This window comes from Hylobates moloch, unplaced genomic scaffold, assembly GCF_009828535.3.
Source record: "Hylobates moloch isolate HMO894 unplaced genomic scaffold, HMol_V3 SCAFFOLD_13, whole genome shotgun sequence".
Lineage (NCBI taxonomy): Eukaryota > Metazoa > Chordata > Mammalia > Primates > Hylobatidae > Hylobates > Hylobates moloch.
Window position 1 is genome coordinate 62,323,359 of NW_026652288.1, and position 20,440 is coordinate 62,343,798.

General features: G+C 38.0%; 1 long non-coding RNA gene across 1 annotated transcript in view; it reads right to left on the bottom strand.

The window, feature by feature from the left end:
• LOC116481112 (uncharacterized) overlaps positions 1–20,440 on the bottom strand; it is a 334,440-nt gene that overhangs the window by 99,291 nt on the left and 214,709 nt on the right. The window contains exon 3 of the long non-coding RNA XR_004251421.1: positions 9,277–9,374. This is a non-coding gene — a long non-coding RNA (uncharacterized LOC116481112). The remainder of the gene's footprint in view (positions 1–9,276; positions 9,375–20,440) is intronic.

A 20,440-nucleotide genomic window follows, 5' to 3' on the forward strand; every position in this document is an offset into this window, starting at 1 on the left:
CTTGAGCTGATGCGGGGGATCTCCCCAGAGATTTGACAGAAACAGAGCTACAGCAGGCAGGTAGCTGGGGATCTTTGTGTGGAGGACAGCTCCAGGGAGACTGGCCATAAGTGCACATTCCCCAAGGTTACCTATCTTCCTGAGAGCCTCTGGCCCCAGCTAACTGCCAGGGAACAAGCAGGGCTGGCTTCTCCGTGGGCCTAGGGTATGTCTGTTCTGCAGGCCCACCTGCCCACTAGCACACCCCAGGCTCCTGCCTGAATGCCACACAGAAGTGTGTTCACAGCACAACCCTGCTGCCCATCCTGGGTGCTTTGTTCCATCTGAGTGCTTTCTCGTAGCCCAGGAGCAGTTCAGATCTTGCAGCACACCCAGAATCCTCAAAGAGGGAACCACAAGCAGGTCCTGGTATCCCAGGGCTGCAGCCCATGGCTCAGAAGTGCTAAGCAGGGATCTATGCCTGGCACTTACAGAGGAGGAGCCCACACTCAGAAAACTGAGAGAGATGAGCCTCATAGGTTTGCAAGCTGGTGTAGACCTAGGCGTGCTTCCTTCCACAAGGCTTCCACACCAGTAAGAATCCTAAAGACTCCGACAAAATGCTCTGAGAACTGATAAAAGACTTTAGTAAAGTTTCAGAATATAAAAACCCAATGAGCAAAATTCAGTAGTATTTCTATACACAAATGATGGCTGGGCTTAGAGTGAAAATAAGAACACCATCACATTTATAATAGCCACAAAAGAAACTGAGACACCAAGGAATACAGCTTATCAAGGAGGTGAAATATCTCTACAAAGACTAAAAAACACTCCTGAAAGAAATCAAAAATGACAGAAATAAATAGAAAAACATTCCATGCTCATACATTGGAAGAATCATTATTGTAAAAATGGCCATACTACCCAAAGCAATTTAAAGATTAAATGCTATTCCTATCAAACTACTAATGTTATTTTTCACAGAATTTGAAAATAACTATCTTAAAATTCATGTGGGGAAAAAAAGAGCCCGAATAGACAAAGAAATCCCAAGCAAAAAGAACAATGCTGGAGGCATCATACTACCTGACTTCAAACTACACTATAAAGCTATGATAACCAAAACAACATGGTACTCCTACAAAAACAGGCACATAGACCAATGGAACAGAATTGGAAATTCAGAACTGAAGCTGCACAGCTGAATAGCTGTATGCAGAAGATTGAAGCTGAACCCCTACCTTTCACCATATAAAAAAGTAACTTGAAATGGATCAAAGATTGAAACATAAGACCTCAAACTGTTAAAATCCTAGAAGACAGTCAAGGAAATACTCTTTTCAACATCAGCATTGGCAAATAATTTTTGGCTAAGTTCCCAAATGTAATTGTAACAAAAATGAAAATAGTGAAGTGAGACCTAATTAAGCTAAAGAGTTTCTGAACAGCAAAAGAAACTATCAACAGAGTAAACAGACAAAGCACAGAATAGAAGAGAATTGCAAACTATGCATCCAACAAAGGCCTAATATCCGGAATCTATAGGGAAATTACAGAAATCAACAAGAAAAAAAATAACCCCCTTAAAAAAAGAGCAAAGGAGCTGAACAGGCAGTTTTCAAAAGATGACATACAAGCAGCAAACAAACATACGAAAAACTGCTCAGCATCATTAAATGCCAAAGAAATACACATCAAAACCACAATGGAATACCATCTCACAGTAAACAAAGTGACTATTATCAAAATGTTAAAAAACAACAGATGCTGGTAAGACTCCAGAGAAAAGGGAACACTTATACCTGTTGGTAAGAATGTAAATTAGTTCAGTCACAGTGGAAAACTGTTCAGAGATTTCTCCAAGGAACTTTAAACAGGGCTACCATTCAGCCTAACAATCCCAATGCTGGTTATATACCCAAAGAAAAATAAATCATTCTTCCAAAAAGACCCATGCACTCACGTGTTCATTGCCGCACTATTTATAATAGCAAAGACATGGAATCAACTCAGGTGCCCATCAATTGTAGATTGGATAAAGAAAATGTGGTACAAAGGCACCATGGAATACTACACAACCATAAAAAAGAATGAAATCATATTCTTTGGAGAAACATGGATGCAGGTGAAGGTCATAATTTTAAGTGGACTAATGAAGGAACGGAAAGCCAGATATGGTATGTTTTCACAAGTGGGAGCTAAACACTGAGCACACATGGATGCAAATAAGGGAACAATAGACACTGCAGACTGCTACAGGGGAGAAGGTAAAAGTGGGAAATGAGTTGAAAAACTACCTATCTGGTATTATACTTACTACCCGGGTGATGGGATCCATATCCCAAGCCTCAGCATCATGCAATATTCCCATGTAACAAACCTGCACATCTACCCCCGTATCTAAAATAAAAGTTGAAAATAAATAAATTGCTAGCCCCCCAAAATAAAACGAATTAAATATTGTTATATTCACTCAATAGAGTATTATACAGCAATGAAATCAAATGAACAACATCCATAATATAGACAAAATATCCAAACATAATGTTGAGCAGAAAAAAACCAGACACAAAATAACACACACTGATTTACTCTATTTACATAAAGTTTTAAATAGGTAAGTGTAACATCACAATTAAATAGATTGTGATAACATTTAAAATAGTGATTACCTTTTCTTGATGAGGGGAGAGGAATGTTGTGTGGTGCTCTCTTTCTCGATCTAGGTGACATCTACATGGGTATGTTCACTTTGTGAAAATTTACTAATGATTTGTGCACTTATATGTAGCATACATAAGGAAAATATATAGTACTTGCCCCTAAAATCATTTTATAGAAAACAAGTTTTTCTGCAACATATGACTAAATGAAAAAAGTTAGAAACAGCTTGTATATACAGCCAACAATCACTGAAAAAAAGCTCAACATCCCTGATTATTAGAGAAATCAAAATCAAAACCCTAACAAGATAACATCTCACACCAGGCAGAATGGCTACTATTAAAAAGTCAAAAAATAACAGATGCTGGCAAGGTGGTGGGGAAAATGGAACACTTATACACTGTTGGTGGGAGTGTAAATCAGTTCAACTATTGTGGAAGACAGTGTGGCAATTTGTCAAAGACCTAAAGACAGGAATTCCATTCAACATCTGGGTATATACTCAAAGGAATATAAATCGTTCTATTACAAAGACACATGCACATGTATGTTAACTGCAGAGCTATTTACAATAGCAAAGACATGGAATCAACCTAAATGCCCATCAATGATAGACTAGATAAAGAAAATGTGGTGTACATACAACATAGAATACTATGCAGCCATAAAAAGAATGAGATCATGTCCTTTGCAGCGACGTGGATGGAGCTGGAGATCATTATCCTTAGCAAACTAACACAGGAACAGAAAACCAAATGCTGGACCGGGCGAGGTGGCTCACACCTGTAATCCCAGTACTTTGCTTGTAATCCCAGCACTTTGGGAGGCCGAGGCAGGCAGATCACGATTTCAGGAGATCAAGACCATCCTGGCTAACACGGTGAAACCCCCGTCTCTACCAAAAATACAAAAAATTAGCCGGGCGTGGTGGCGGACTGCTGTAGTCCCAGCTACTCTGGAGGCTGAGGCAGGAGAATGGCATGAACCTGGGAGGCGGAACTTGCAGTGAGCCGAGATCGCACCACTGCACGCCAGCCCAGGCGACAAAGCAAGACTCGGTCAAAACAAACAAACAACAACAAGAACAAAAAAAACCAAATACTGCATGTTCTCACTTATAAGTGGGAGCTAAATTATGAGAACACATGGACACAGAGAGGAACAACACACACTGGGGTCCATCAGAGGCTGGATGGTAGAAGGAGGGAGAGGATCAGGAAAAATAACTAATGGATACTAGGCTTAATACTTGATGAAATAACCTATACAAAAAACTCCCATGACACACGTTTACCTATGTAACAAAACTGCACTTGCTGCACATGTACCCCTGAACTGAAAAGTTAAAAAAAAAAAAAAGAAAAGAAACAGCATCTATACTCTGATTCTAATTTGATGAAAAACACATATATAGATGTAGATATAGATTGTATATAGGTAGGGGTAAAGGTTAAATATAAATATAGATGATATATTTATTGATATAGTAAAAACAACTGGAGGCACACATACTACATTATTAATAGTTTTTATCTCTAGGTAATGAATAACTACCATAACTACCAATTTCATTACTTTGTTCTTTTCTGTTTTCCAATGTATTTTCTTTCAAATTTCTAAAATAAGAAATTATAAAGTAAAGAAAAAAATTATAATGTAAAGATAAAAGCTCTGAACACTTGGAAATTAAAAATTACACTACTAAATAATATATGGATCAAAGAGGAAGTCTTTGGAGAAATTAGAAAATATCTTAAACTGAACGATAAAGTTCAACACATAAAAATTTGTGAAATAACAATAAAGCAAGCCTTAGAGGGAAATTTATAGCATCAAATAATTATGTTAGAAAGGTTTTGAATCAATAACCTAAGCTTTCATGTTAAGGAAAAAGGAGAAAAATAAACCCAAGGCAAGCAGAAAAAAAAGAAAACAATAAATATAACAGATATCAATAAAATGGAGAACAAAATACAATACAGAATATTAGTGGAACCAAAATCTGGTTCTTTGAAAAGGCAAAGTTGAAAAACCTTTAGCAAGATTGACAAAGAAAAAAAGATGCATGAATTAATATTTTTATTTTTATTTATTATTTCTTTTTAGAGACACAGTCTCACCTCTTGCACCAGGCTGGAGTATACTGCACAGTCACCTCACTACAGCATTAAACTTTTGGGCTCAAGCAATCCTCCCATGTGAATTAATATTTAAATAGTATATCCATTAAGGAAATAATGAAACTTCCAGATTCTCACAGGTTTGAATTTTAAAACCCACAGATTACATTGTTTAAGAAAAAATTATTTGAAAATCTTCTCTTGGGTTTTCAATGTTCACCGACAGGAAAAAAAAAACAAAAAAACAAAAAAAACCTTGTCCTGAGATTCATGTATCCCTCTTGTTTCCAAGTTATATGCTCCCTGAGACCCCTGGGAACAAAACTGGGCAAAGAGTAGATCATTTCTGTAAGGAGCCCCAGAACCTGAAGGAAAAAGTCTAGATTAGTGGCCAGCGCCACCAGTTAAGGTTAGGTTGATTGTGCCCTGCACAAGGCACTAATCAAAGAGCAGAGGATAGGAGCTGAAATTCAGCACAAGTTCACTCAACTTTCCATTGGCTGTATACACCCAGAGGGCGAAAAAAAAAAAAAAACCTTTTACCTAATTCTCACAGGAGTGCCACATAGTCACCAAGCCAATAAGAAAGTTCCTTTCTATTAGGTTGGTGAAAAAGTAATTGCAGTTTTGCGATTAAAACCGCAATTACTTTTGCACCAAGCTAATATTTCCACTTTGTTGAGTGGCTTCGTCATGAAATAGTGTTGGATTTTGTCAAGTGGTCTTTTTTTCCACTTCCATTCAAATGATCATGTGGGTTTCATCCTTTATTTCATTGATTTAGTGCATTGTATTGGTTGACCTTTGTGTGTTGAACCAACATTGCATTTATAGAATAAGTTTAACTTATTCATGATTTATATATTTATATGCATGCAGAATTAGGTTTGCTAGTATTTCTGAGTCTTTTTACATTAATGTTTTTAAGATAAGTTTTTTCAGAGTTTTTTTCTCCTGTGATGTCTTTGTCTGGTTTGATATCAAAGTAACAATGGCCTCATGGAAGAGTTGGGAAGTGTTGTCTCCTCTTCTGTTCTTTGGAAGAGTTTGAGAAGCATAGGTGTTGATTCCTTTTTATATCTGGTAGAAATCACCACTGAAGCAATCTTGACCTAGTCTTTTCTTTGTGAGAAGTTTATTATTTTTAAATTTCTAATTCTACCTCTTTAATAGTTATAAATCTATTCAGATTTTCTACTTATTCTTGAATCAGTTTCAGTAATTTGTGATTTTCTTTCCTATTATTTCAGAGAAGAAGATATTGGTTTTGTTGATTCTCTTTACTATTTTTCTTTTCTCCATTTTATTTACTTTCACTCTAATCTTTATTTTAATTTCCCTCTTCTGGCTTGTTATGAGCTTCATTTGCTCTTATTTTTCTCTTTTCTTAAGATGAAAATATTATAGTATTGGATTGAAAACTTTATTGTTTTGTAATATAGGTGGAAAGAGCCTGAAATATCTCTGTAAGCACTGCTTTATCCACATCCTATAAGTTTTGGGTTTATTTTTATTCACCTCAAAGTATTTTCTCATTTTTATTGTTTTTTTTTTTGACCCATTGATGATTTGGGACAGTGCTATTTTATTTCCATAGAATTTGAATGGCTCCAGTATATATCTGAAACTCCAGAAGGGCATACACATGTACAGGGCTTGAGCATGCCTAGGAAATATCTGAGAAGGCCATACTCACACCTCTAGCTTGAGGCTCCGCACAATCCAGAAGTAAAAGCTGATGCAGAGTTTTAAAGTACCCAAGTGTTAAAGGCATGCCCCAACACACATATGAAGCCTTCAGTAAAGGCTGGGATACTTACTGATTCATGGCATTTAAAAACCTGTGTCTGATCATTAGCTGACCACTAAGTTAAACAAGCAGAGACTTCTGTGAATGCATATTCAGAGGTGACAACATGCTGGCGGCCCTCGCTCCCTCTCAGTGCCTCCTCTGCTTAGGCGTCTGCTCTGGCCACACTAGAGGAGCCCTTCAGCCGGCCGCTGCACTATAGGAGCCCCTCTCTGGGCTGGCCGAGGCTGGAGCCTGCTCCCTCTGCTTGCAGGAAGGTGTGGAGGGAGAGGCGGGAGCAGGAACCGGGGCTGTGTGCTATGCTCACATGGCCAGCACGAGTTCTGGGTGGGCGCGTGCTCGGCTGGCCCTGCACTCAGAGCAGCTGGCCAGTGCCACTGCCTGGGGCAGTGAGGGGCTTAGCACCCGGGCCAGCAGCTGTGTAGCGGGTGCTGGGTCTCCCAGCACTGCCATCCCGCTGACTCCGCACTCGAATTCTCGCTGGGCCTCAGCTGCCTTCCCGTGGGGCAGGGCTCAGGACCTGCAGCCCACCATGCCCAAGGCCCCGGGCGGTGGACGAGCCTCCCTGATGGGCGCGACCCCTGCTCTGCAGCACCCAGTCCCAATGACCGCCCAAGGGCTGAGGAGTGCAGGTGCATGGCGCTGCAGGACTGGCAGGCAGCTCCGCCCGTGGCCCTGGCTTAGGATCCACTAGGCAAAGCCAGCTGGGCTCCTGAGTCAGGTGGGGACTTGGAGAACTTTTATGTCTAGCCAGAGGATTATATAGGCACCAATCAGCACTCTGTGTCTAGCTCGAGGTTTGTGGATGCACCAATCAGCATCTGTACCTAGCTAATCTGTTGGGGACTTGGAGAACTTTTATGTCTAGCGAAAGGATTGTAAATAAACCAGTCAGCACCCTGTGTCTAGCTCGAGGTTTGTAAACACACCAATCAGTGCTCTATGTCTAGCTCAGGGATTGTAAATACACCAATCAGCACCCTGTGTCTAGCTCCAGGTTTGTAAATGCACCAATCAGTGCTCTATGTCTAGCTCAGGGATTGTAAATACACCAATCAGCACCCTGTGTCTAGCTCGAGGTTTGTAAATGCACCAATCAGTACTCTGTGTCTAGTTAATCTAGTGGGGACTTGGAGAACTTTTAGGTCTAGCTAGAGGATTGTAAATACACCAATCAGCACTCTGTGTCTAGCTCAGGCATTGTAAATGCACCAATCAGCACCCTGTTAAAACAGACCAATCACCTCTCTGTAAAATGGACCAATCACCTCTCTGTAAAATGTGCCAATCAGCAGGATGTGGGTGGGGTCAGATAAGGGAATAAAAACAGGCTGCCTGAGCCAGCAGCAGCAACTGGCTGGGGTCCCCTTCCAAGCCCTGGAAGCTTTGTTCTTTTGCTCTTTGCAATAAGTCTTGTCGCTGCTCACTCTTTGGGTCTGCACTGCCTTTATGAGCTATAACACTCACCACAAAGGTCTGCAGCTTCACTCCTGAAGCCGACGAGACCATGAACCCACCAGAAAGAAGAAACTCCAAACACGTCTGAACATCAGAAAGAACAAACTCTGGACACACCATCTTTAAGAACCGTAACACTCACCGCGAGGGTGTGTGGCTTCATTCTTGAAGTCAGTGAGACCAAGAACCCACCAATTCCAGACCCAATATGACAGTGAATAGGGACCTGAGTGAAGCATTCAAGGAAACTCACTAAACAAACAGCAACAATAGTAACAAATAGTAGCAACAGTAAACCGTGAGTGGAGGAAATCTTTTTTTGGGAGTTAGCACATTATATTATTTAAAATCTCCAGTTCTCCACAAAAAATATGACACATGCAAAGAAAAAGGAAATATTGCTCATATATGGATATAAAAAAGCAGTCAGTGGAAACTGCTCAGATGTTGGACTTATTAAAGACTTTAACTCTGCTATTATAACTATAACAAAAATCAAAGGATACCACGTCTGAAGAATTTTAAAAAGTATAAAAAAAGTCTCATCCACAAAGAATATAGGTAACAATATAAAAATTATAGAAAATAATCAAATAGAAATTCTGGAATTGAAAAGTATAATAACTGAGATAAAAAATTTGCTAGTAAGGCCCAATAACAGATTTGAACTCCCATAAGAATCAGTGAGGCTGAAGGTTAAGTCAATTGTTTTTCAATGTTTAAAACTGTTTCCATTTTTTTTAAGTTTTGTTTTTGTTTTGTTTTGTGGTGGTTTGTTTTTGTTTTTGTTCAACCTCTTGCTAACCCCAGCTGGCTCTGGGTAAGGTCAAGTAAAGACACGTCCTGGTAAATATAATACAGTACTGTATTTTAGAGGGTCTCCTCCAGGATGCTGCTAGATAGATCAAGTAGTGACAATTCTTTGGGGATGAAGTTTGGAGATATTCCAAAGTCATCTTACCCCTTTTCATGGCTGCTAATCTGATTGTTTTTACAGCTACTGTGTTTGAAAGCCTGTTCAATTCCAAGCCTAATAAACAGATAAGGAGAGGGAGATGGGAACTGAGCAAGTTAAAATGCCAAGGAGCTCACTGTTCTTACAGATATTCAGCTACAAAAAAAAAAAAAAAAAAGTCTTGGATTGTTGTAAGCCTTTCATTAATTTCCAGAGTTCTGAAACATTGATTTTGACAAGTTTTACAATGATATGGAGGAATCAGATTTTCAAAAATCCTTACTCACCATTCCAGCAGGGCTTCCCTTCAAGTATAGTATTTTTGATAGAATGATTGGGAAGTATTCTTTCTAAAGGAATGTCTCTCAATAAAGATGATGGGATTCTGGAAACGGCAAAAAAAAAAAATAGAAAGCTGTCATGGGATTGAAGCCAATTCAGAGGAAAGCAGTGCCAGGAGATGAATTGAGGTCAAGAGATGGAAGCAGGAAGACATTATTCAAAGACTGAATTTAATCTTATCTGAAGCCAGCATCCTACTGAACTTTCAATTTTTATAATTACAAAATTTCACTTTTCATAAGCCAATTTGAGTCATTTCTGTTACCAGAAAACAAGAGTTCCAATGGATATAACATTATATTTTACAGTGTCTCCTAAGAACACAGGTGAATCAAAATCAAATCAACTCAGGGATAATCTATCATGTGAGATACCTGATGGCTCTCCTATCTTTACTTTAGTTGGGCAGAATGGATATCAATTTGGGAAAACACTAAAGACTGAAGTTAAAGTCAAGGAAACAGGTAAGATAGTCAAGGAAAAAATGTAGAGAAAAAAGAAGCAAAGGTTAAACAAAACCTTGAGAAATGCCTACACTAAGTTTTAGAAGAAAGGAGAGAACCAAAAGATAATACAGAAGGAATAAGAACATAAGGAAAACAAAAGTTGGGGAGAGTTTCAATGTGAGCAACAATATTAAATGTTAATGTTGTCAGATTAATGGCCAGGGAAGAAGCCATTCACTTTGTAGATAAAGGGCACAGTAACTTCTGCTAGAGTAATTTCAGTAAAAGAAGAAAAGCTACTTTGGAAGAAGGAAAATATAAACCTTGAGAATTTCACTGAATAAAGAAGGATACCAGAGCCCAAAGCAACATGTTTGACTCTAAATAGCTATTTGACCTCTGGATCACATTGTTCCCCCAGCATATCTGATTAAAATAAAGTAACTGAAAAGAATGCACAGGACAATGCAATATCTTATAATAAGCTAGCCATTTATCTACTTCAGCAAAAATCCAGAATTGGGACCATAAACACAATACAAGAAAATGGTCTGGTTTCCAAGCATAACAACACTTTTAACATATCTTACAGAGAGAAAAACTCATTTAGTTTTATTTAATGTTACTCTGACTGGCATTATCCAAGACATAAGTGAATGACTTTGAAGTTTGAAGGAAAAATGGAAATATCAATATGAAAGAGTTAGAATGACTAATGTGTGAGAAAGAATGCTATAAACTCCAGTACTCATGAATTAGGAGGAACAAAGGCATGTGGTCTAGCAAACTGAGAGGTGGTGAGGCATGGACGGCAGATGTAAGCTGGATATCATTTCACATCCCTTTGCAGCTTCAGAGGAAAAGAGGAGATACAGAAGGATTGTTATGTCACATGACTAAACATCTCCCTAAATGCCAGTGGTTAAGAGCAGAAAAATCCACATAATGCTTTGGAATAAGAAGAAAGCATTTTAATAGCAGATTCCACCTCAGAGGATACATATTAATTCTGAGAGATTGTATAAGAAAAAGAAGACTTGACAGGAACCAACATTGGTTTTGTGAGTTGAAAATTACCAGGAAGACAAGATACAGAAAAGCTTTGTAAATCAGAACTAGAATTCTTCTGCTCTTCAAATTATAGGTCACAGAAATATTTGATTTAACCAGTCTCTAATGGTGCCAGCCTGTCAGGCTGAAGACTACTTACATGAGTTTCTTACAATGCAAAATAATAATACTGTTAAAATTAAAAGGGTTTAAAATGCATTTCCTTTTGATGGGATTAAGAAAGTCCTAATATTTGGAAAAAGGAAATTAATATTAATTTTCTAAGAAGACTGACTTGCTTTAAATATATTTCAATAACAAAAGAACTACTTTTATCTTTATCTAAGAATTTAGGAAGGTGAATTGTGTGTGAAAAAATTGGTTCTTAATATTTGCAAGCATTTGATAAATTTTAAGAGGCTGTTTTTCCATGCTCTTTATTAATGTCCTTAAAGAATAATAGTAGAGGGTATAAAAAAGAAAGAAGGGAAGAAGGCAGGAAGAAAGGAAAAAAGGAAGAAAAGAAAGGAGAGAGAGAACAAGAAAGAAGGGAGGGAGGAAGGAAGAAAAGAAAGAGGAAAGAAGGAGAAAAAGGAAAAAAATCAACAGAGTGCTTACTGACTTTGCAAAATCTAAATTCATTGTCTGCTTTAAATATCATTATCATTTCCTTTTAGGAACTCTGATAGAAATCTTTGCTATTTATACTGTATGTGTACAGTGAAATAAAAAGATAATAGAAAATTGTGTGTACTATAAGGATTAAAAATGTCAAAGCCACTTAACCAGGTTTCCTGACTTCTGCTTTGTCTGCCTGAGTTAGCTGGCAATAAAAGAATAGACAAGACAAATATTGTAAAATTAAATTGAGAGTAACCAACGTGAATAATGCTTTTATCTCAAGACATCTATTACCTGCCTGCCAATGCTATTTATATTAGCAAAGGCATTTTTTGTTGTTGTTGTTTTCCAAGTCTACCTATCTGAGTAATCAACTGCAAATCTCTTTTTCAATTGGGAAACATTGGTCCCTATGAGGACAACTCTTTCAGGGTATCAGAGTATAACTTAATTACCTAGAAGTGACTTATAAATTATAGTTCTTAGACCCTGTAGCACTGCTTACCTTAGTCCATCTGTGTTGCTATAAAGGAATACCTGAGACTGGGCAATTTGTAAAGAAAAATGATTTATTTGGCTCTCAGTTCTGCAGGCTGTACTGGAAGCATGACATAAACATCTGCTTTTGATGAGGGCTTCAAGAAGCTTCCATTCATGGCAGAAAGTGAAGGGAAGCCAGAATGTGCAGATCACATGGTGAGAAAGGAAAGAAGAGGGCTTGCAGGTGCCAGGCTCTTTTTAACAAGCAGCTCTCATGTGAGTTAATAGAGTGAGAAACAACTCACCCACTACTATGAGAAGGGTGCCAAGCTAATCATGAGGGATTTGCATTCATGACCCAAACATCTCCCATCAGGTCCCACCTCCAACATTGAAGATCAAATTTCAACATGAAACTTGGAGAGTCAAACAAACCATATCCAAACCTTAGCAATGCATGTCTTGGTTTTTTTTGTTTTTTGGATGAGAATCACTTAAAACAGAAAAGAGCCAATGTCTGCCCTAACCCCAAAATTTCTTTGTTATCTTGTGCATTATAAAAATGCAAGCTAGCTTTATACTCTGTTCCCACATTTGATTTTGTTCTAATGTAATTATTCTGTTTTAAAATATTTTCCTCAGAGTTACATAAACACTCCCAGAAAACATTCCACTTTTACACTACAGTTTCCAGTGCCCAGGGCTACCTACCCCCAGGATGTAAAGAAAGAAGAGTATACACTCAATTTTACAGATCCCTATAAATAACTTACTTTTTTCTTTTCTTTTCTTTCTTTTTCTTTCTTTCTTTTTTTTTTTTTTTTTTTGAGATAGTCTCGCACTGTCATCCAGGCTGGAGTGCAGTGGTGCGATCTCTGCTCGCTGCAAGCTCCACCTCCCGGGTTCACGCCATTCTCCTGCCTCAGCCTCCAGAGTATCTGGGACTACAGGCGCCCACCACCATGCCTGGCTAATTTTTTTTTTGTATTTTTAGTAGAGACGGGGTTTCACCCGGTTGGCCAGGATGGTCTCATCTCCTACACTTGTGATCCGACCGCCTCGGCCTCCCAAAGTGCTGGGATTACAGGTGTGAGCCACTGCGCCTGGCCTAAAATAACTTACTTTAAAAAATAATTTAAGATCTATAGTACAATATAGGCAAATATGAAATTTCACTGATGCTTTATGGATTTTTCTATAATGAAACTTTTTTTTGTTTTTTGTTTTTTGTTTTTTTTTTTAGATGCAGTTTGCTCTCATCACCCAGGCTGAAGTGCAATGGTATGATCTCAGCTCACTGCAACCTCTACCTCCCAGGTTCAAGCTATTCTCCTGCCTCAGCCTCTAGAATAGCTGGGATTACAGGCGCCCGCCACCATGTTCAGCTAATTTTTGTATTTTTAGTAGAGACGGGGTTTCTCCATGTTGGCCAGGCTGGTCTCGAACTCCTTACCTCAGGTGATCTGCCTGCCTTGGCCTCCCAAAGTGCTGGGATTACAGGCGTGAGCCACCATACCTGGCTATAATGAAACATTTTTGAAGATGATTATACCAGGTAAAAGAAACCTCATCTAAGAAGAATAAGTGGGTCAGAGACAAGGAAGTCAATTCTTTAAACAATAAATGACATTTTTTAAACATGAGAAATACCAGTTAAATTATTAGATTGCCTAAACTAAAAGAAGACAAGCAGGAAGCAGTCAAACATGAAAGTAATGTGCTGCAATCAAATTTGGATACTAATCTCTTGCAATAAATGTTCATGCAGGGCTCCCTCTGTTGACTCCTCTGCAGCTACATACATTTCTTAATGAAGGACATGCAACCTCCCAATATTAAAGACATGCAAAGATTCATTAGGAAAGTCTTTAAATTATCCAAGCAGATTTTCTCCCCAATTGATGATTAATGTCATTAATCAACTGAAGTTTCCCTTGTAGTTCTACTAAATAGGTATATCTAGAAGCAAATGTGCATTTTTTTTTAACAAGAGAAACACACATATTCCTGGATAATGAAGTTGAGGTATTTATTGTGCATATTTATCATTTATGTTACCAGAAAAGCAATTTCTTAAATCATTCAAAATTAAATTTTAGCAAACTCTTCTTTCCTGCTTTGTGTTAGTAGCAAATCTTGTAATTAAGGTACATGTATATAAGAAGTATTTTAAAAAGAGATTGACAGTCTAAGCATTCGTCAGTGTTCACCATTGCATTCCCTCAGTTTTCTTTTCCTCCATTTTTTTCTTCCATTTCTCTACCCTGCTTTCCTCCCCTGACACTTTTTATTCATTGCACATTCTTTTTCCTTGTCTCCTCCTGCTACCCCAGCTGATTTTATTCTCCTCCTTCCTAGTCCTTAACCTCCTGGACCTCAGGAAAGAAGATGTCATTTTAAGTTTTCCTATCAGTTCACAAATTTCCCCTTAAACAGTTTCGGTTTCCTTAACCTTCATATGGAATATTCAACTCTTTCACCTCATCAGTTGCTTGTTTTCCCTTTTCCCTAAAATCTGAGGGACATGGTCCAACACACACCCTGGTAAATGCTAGAGTCACATACTCAATTCTAGATACAGCTTGGCTAAGTGGGAACTCACAGAAGCTCACCTCAGTAGTAGAGAGTTACTGTCCAGGGGAGTGAGGGAGTGGTTAATAAGGGATTGTCATGTGACATCACCCTGCTATTTTAGTTTCTACTGTCTGCTTGCTTCCTCATTTTAATTAGGCAAAAGTAATGAGCCTTTTGTTCTGCAGAATTGCTCTAAAAACTTCTTCAACAGAAGTCCTTCCAGCAAAGTAACATATGTTAATTCTACATATTCCAAATTCAACCAGCTATCACTAGAAATGGGGAGAAACTGAGATTTTATCTCCTATTAAGTATTCAGTTCCTATTTCCTATCACCCATAGTAATATATAGGAAATCCTGGAGACCTTTCATAGTAAAAATCCTATACTGAAATAATCATGTTGAGAATAGGAAAAATGAAATCTAAATCTCTTTATTCCCATGTAATCTTTAATACTGTTTGAGGATTGCATTGTGAGTTAGGTACAGGTGACATTAACATCCTCTAGATTTCTATTTTCATGAACCCCAAAGCTAAATGAAGCCTCATCCTAAATTCCAAATTTACACACTAGATTCAGTTAAAACAGCCTAGAAACCTTATTAAGTGCTATCTAAAGGCTCAAGACAGAGAATTTGAATTTCACTGTCCTTTTCTTTTCTCTCATTTTGTTACACAGTGTTTAGCTAAGGCACATGACCCTTTAAACCATTATAAACAGTGAAGTCTCACAGTTATTTCATTTTAAATTATTTTTCCTCCTTTATTCATTTATAGCCCAAGGATTACAATGTTTTTAATGATACATTGCCATTCTAATTTATGTCACTATGTGCTTTGGACTTAAACTATGTGATTCCATGCATTTTACTTTGTACTCTTTTGACTGCTGTTATAGAGAAGTAATGTTCTCAGGAAGTCTCTCATTGCAGCTCAGAGCCAATCATTACAGTCGAAAGCATCCAAGGTTTCAAATGATAATGTCAAAAGTGAATTACAGCTTTCAAAATAAAGTATTGTTGGGCTACATTGTGAAAGCAGTATATTTTTCAATCAAGGCTTTACAGTCATTTTCAACAGCATTTTATGAAAAATTTTCAAGATATTAACTTTCCAAATATTTTCAGTAATTTCAGAGCTTTTGGATTTTTGCCATCCGTTCTCAAATGTCAGTTGAACTAACCTATGAAACCAGTAAAAGCAAGCATAACCTAAAAGCCATACTACTGGTACCTGGATCATGTTTATAACTTTTTATTTAGTATCCATTATTTATGGGGTTATTTTCTCTTAAATTTTGATTACTGGGTATTAATGTATTAACTCTATTTTAATCAGAATAAACTAGGTTAGCAAGAGATCAGTGAAAAGCAACAGAAGAACTAACCCCAAGATACTGACTATTCTTCATTTTACCTTGGTGCCTGCAAAATTTTTCACTTGTGTTTTAGAGAACCAGTATGCTTCAAGATAATCAACAGTGAAAGGGAATCAGTGCATATTGTTACTGATGGAAGGTATCCAAGTCACCAGCAACAAACTGTACAGATCTGTAGCAACCTCAATTCTTGCCTCCTCAGAAGAAATAATTTGACTGAGGGGCGTAAGGCAGAAAAAGAGACTGAGGCAAGTTTCAGATCAGGAGTGGAAGTTTATTAAAAAGCTTTAGAGCAGGAGAAAATGGAAGTACACTTGGAAGCGACCCAAGCAGGCACCGAGAAGGTCAAGTGCAACATTTAACCTAGATCCTAGGTCTTTATAGGCTGCTCCACTTTCCAGATCTTGCACCCCTTTCCCACGATTCTTCCCTTAGGGTGGGCTGCCTGCCTGCACAGTGGTCTCCTCATGCTTGGGAAGTGAGCACACACAGTGGGTTTTGGAAGTTGTGCACATGCTCATCTGAGACTTTCTTCCCTTTTCCAGTGGACTACCCCAGAAGGTCATATTCTGCCGTTTTGTCTCTTAACATGCATGCCCAGGCTCACTCACCAAATACCTGAGATTTTACTGGAAGCCCTTTTTGCTTCTCCCTGCCGCCTGCGTTCAATTAACACTTTAATGTTAACAGCTGTGGGCCATTAGGAGCTTGTCTCTCCCTGGTGCCAGCTGCCAAATTATCATTTTTAGAGAGTCAATGTGATAATTGTTGAACCATCACTGATGATCGCCTGACATTCCTGGTGGACAGGGGAAGAGCCCTCTCCTGCCCCACTTATGCCTGTCGAACTACCTGTAAAAATATATCTGATTAAATGAAAAGGAACCATATCTTAGACTCTGAACTCTCAAGAATTTCTTCAAGTCTTGAGTTTGCATTGGAATAGCTATATGTCCATGCATGCCAAAAACAGGGACTATGTACTGGACAGATTATGAACCAACCTCAGGGGAGCAGGTCAGTTTTGCTATCAACTCATGAGCATTACCCTGACATCAATACTACTCAATGCTTAGTAATCTTAGTTTGTTTTTCCTCTTTACACTTATAATTTCATACTTTTTTCATTTTTCTGACTATCTAACTTTTACTTATCCCCTCACACTCAATAGAAGATCATGAAACATTCTTTTTTTTTTTTTTTGAGACAGAATCTCGCTGTCGCCCAGGCTGGAGTGCAGTGGCGCGATCTCGCCTCACTGCAGGCTCTTCCCCCTGGGGTTCACGCCATTATCCTGCCTCAGCCTCCCGAGTAGCTGGTACTACAGGCACCCGCCACCTCGCCCGGCTAATTTTTTGTATTTTTAGTAGAGACGGGGTTTCACTGTGTTAGCCAGGATGGTCTGGATCTCCTGACCTCGTGATCCTCCCGCCTCGGTCTCCCAAAGTGCTGGGATTACAGGCGTGAGCCACCGCGCCCGGCTGAAACATTCTTCATGAAGAAAATAAAAGCTATTAGATATGATGCTCTTTATCTTTCCACCTTACAAATATAGCTGAATTTGCACCTTTTTTTCTCTTTTCTGAACAAAATGAGTGTCTGTACCCTGATTCCTTCTCTACTATTTTCACTGAGTCCTCCTTTTGTTAATCACCCTCTCTTAAGCTCTTCAACTTCTATTCCTCTACTATATCCCTATTTCCTTGTTATTATTATCAACACATATATTAGTGCACTTTATTTTTTTAAAATTTTCTGTTAAAGCCCATCAATGATAGACTGGATAAAGAAAATGTGGCACATGTACACCATGGAATACTATGCACCCATTAAAAAAATGAGATCATGTCCTTTGCAGGGACATGGATGGAGATGGAAGCTGTTATCCTCAGAAAACTAACACAGGAAAAGAAAATCATATACCATATATTCTCACTTATAAGTAGGAGCTGAGTAATGAAAACATATGAACACATGAGGAGGGGAGAACAACACACACTGGGGCCTGTCAGAGGGTGGGGGGTAGGAGGAGGGAAGCATCAGGAAGAATAGTTAATGCATGCTGGGCTTAATACATGGGTGATGGGATGACATGTGTAGCAAACCACCATAGCACATGTTTACCTATGTAACAAACCTGCAATTACTGCGCAGGTACCCTGGAACTTAAAATAAAAGTTGGAAATTTAAAAAAATTGCTGTTGATCACTTCCCAGTGATCTACCTTTCTTCTCACCTTGAAAACCAGTTTTCCAAATAAAACCAAGTAAAACATTCAGTATCTTCTCATCATCATTTTGCATTTCATTTATCACTCACTCTAATGTGGGTTCCACCCCTAACACTACATGCAACTGTTCTGCTCTTGCTAAAAATGAAAACTATCTCTATGTTGCCTAACCCATAGATGATTTTCTTTCCTTACCCTATGTGAGTTCTATATTAGTTTCTTGGGACTTCTGTAACTAATTACCACAAACTGAGTGGCTCATAATGACAGAAATGAATTCTCTCACAGTTCAAGAGGATAAAAGTCTGAAATCAAAGTGTCAGCAAGGTTGGGTCATTATGGAGGCATTGAGGAAGAAACCTCCCTATGCCTCTCTCCTAGCTTCTGATGGTTCCCAGCAATCCTGGTGTTCTTTGGCTTGTAGATACATCCATGCAATCTCTGCCTATATCTTGGCTTCTTCTGTGTTTTTGCATGTACTCTTCTCTTCTTATAAGGATGCCAGTCATAAGATTACTGGCTACCCAAATCTCTTCTGACTTAACTGGAACTTGATTACATCTACAAAGATCCTATTTCCAAATAAGGTAAAATTCATAGGTATAGGGAGGTTGCAACTCGACCATATCTTTTTGAAGGATACAACTTAACTCACTATAACTTTTTACTAACATTCAACAAATTTGAAGCTCTTCTAGAATTATACTCTTCTTTCTTGGCTTCTGGAACACTAAACTGACCTGGTTTCCTTTCTCACTCTTTGCCCCTCATTTAGGGATTCATTCTTCTATATCCAACCTGTACATTTTGGAGATCTTCAAAATTCAACACCAGGAATTCTCTTCTCCCTATACATTCACTACCTAGGCAATTACATCTTTGCCGAAATTTGAAAAAATCTCACGTTAGTATCCAGATATCTCTTGAGTTTCAGACTACTCTTTTCAATGCATATATGTCCTCCCTATTCAATATCATGATATTGTTAAGACAATGTATCTAAAAGTAATCATTAATTTTCTAACCAAATTTGTTCCTTCTCATATCTTTGATTTCTCAGTAAATTTCACTTTCATTAACTCAGATTTCCTTTAATGCTAGAAATCTTAAGTGGTTGACTTTTCCTTTCTGTTAGCCCCTTTCCCAATCCATCACAATTAAGTACCAAGTTAGTTGCTTTCACCTTTAATATATATTTCAATTCCATTTATTTATCTCCATTTACCCAGGTATCAACTTAGTCTAAACCAAAAGCTTTTCTTGTTTGGAGAAGTGAAAAGCCTTGCTAAATGTTCTTACTCCGTATTTTTATAATTATTTCTACAAGTCAACTTAAACTTTGAAAAATATATCAGAACATCAGAATAAAATTCCAAATCTTTTTCATAATCTTCATAAACTGTCCCCTGCCAACTTTTCCATACTCATTTCCCATCAGAATTTCTAAGACTTGTTCACTACATCTTGAACTCTTTCAGTCTTTCATAAACACAAAGCATATCACATCCTTTACATATGCCCTTCAACATACTTTATCCTCATTCTTCATCTCTCTAACTTCTATTACATACTCAAGTTTTGACTTAAATATCACTTTCTTAGTGAGGACTTTTATAATAATGAAACTGCTACCCTTATAAAATTACAAGTTCTGTTATAAAATATGTTATATTTTTTCATGTTATCCAATACTTTTACTCAGAGTAAGTTTGTAGTTACATATTTGTATATTTTTAACTTCTAGTTTTCCTTATACACCTCCGCCAGAGCTCTTGGGTGACCAAGTGTATTGTCAATGAGCAGTGGTATTTTTAAAGGAATCTTTATATTTGAGCAATAGGTCTCAACAGTGAGCTTTAAAAATTCCATAAAACATGCTGTAAATAGATCTGTGTTATCATCCAGGCTTTATTATTCCATTTACAGAGCACTGGCAGACATATTTAGCATAATTCTCAAAGGTTTTATGGTATTTGAAAGGGTAAATGAGAACTGGCTTCAGCTTAAAGTCACCAACTGCATTAGCTGCTAATAAGAGAGTCAGCCTATCCTTTGAAGCTTTTAAGCCAGGCAGTGACTTCTCCTTTCTAGTTATAAAAGTCTTAGATGGCATCTTCTTCCAATAGAAGGCTGCTTCATTTACACTGAAAATCTGTTGTTTAGTATAGCCACCTTCATCGATGATCTCAGCTAGATTTTCTGGATACCTCGCTGCAACTTCTACAACAGAAATTGCTGCTTCACCTTACACTTTTATGTTTTTTAAAGAGTTTCTTTCCTTAAACCTCATAAACCAAGCTCTGCTAGGTTCTACCTTTCTTCTGCAG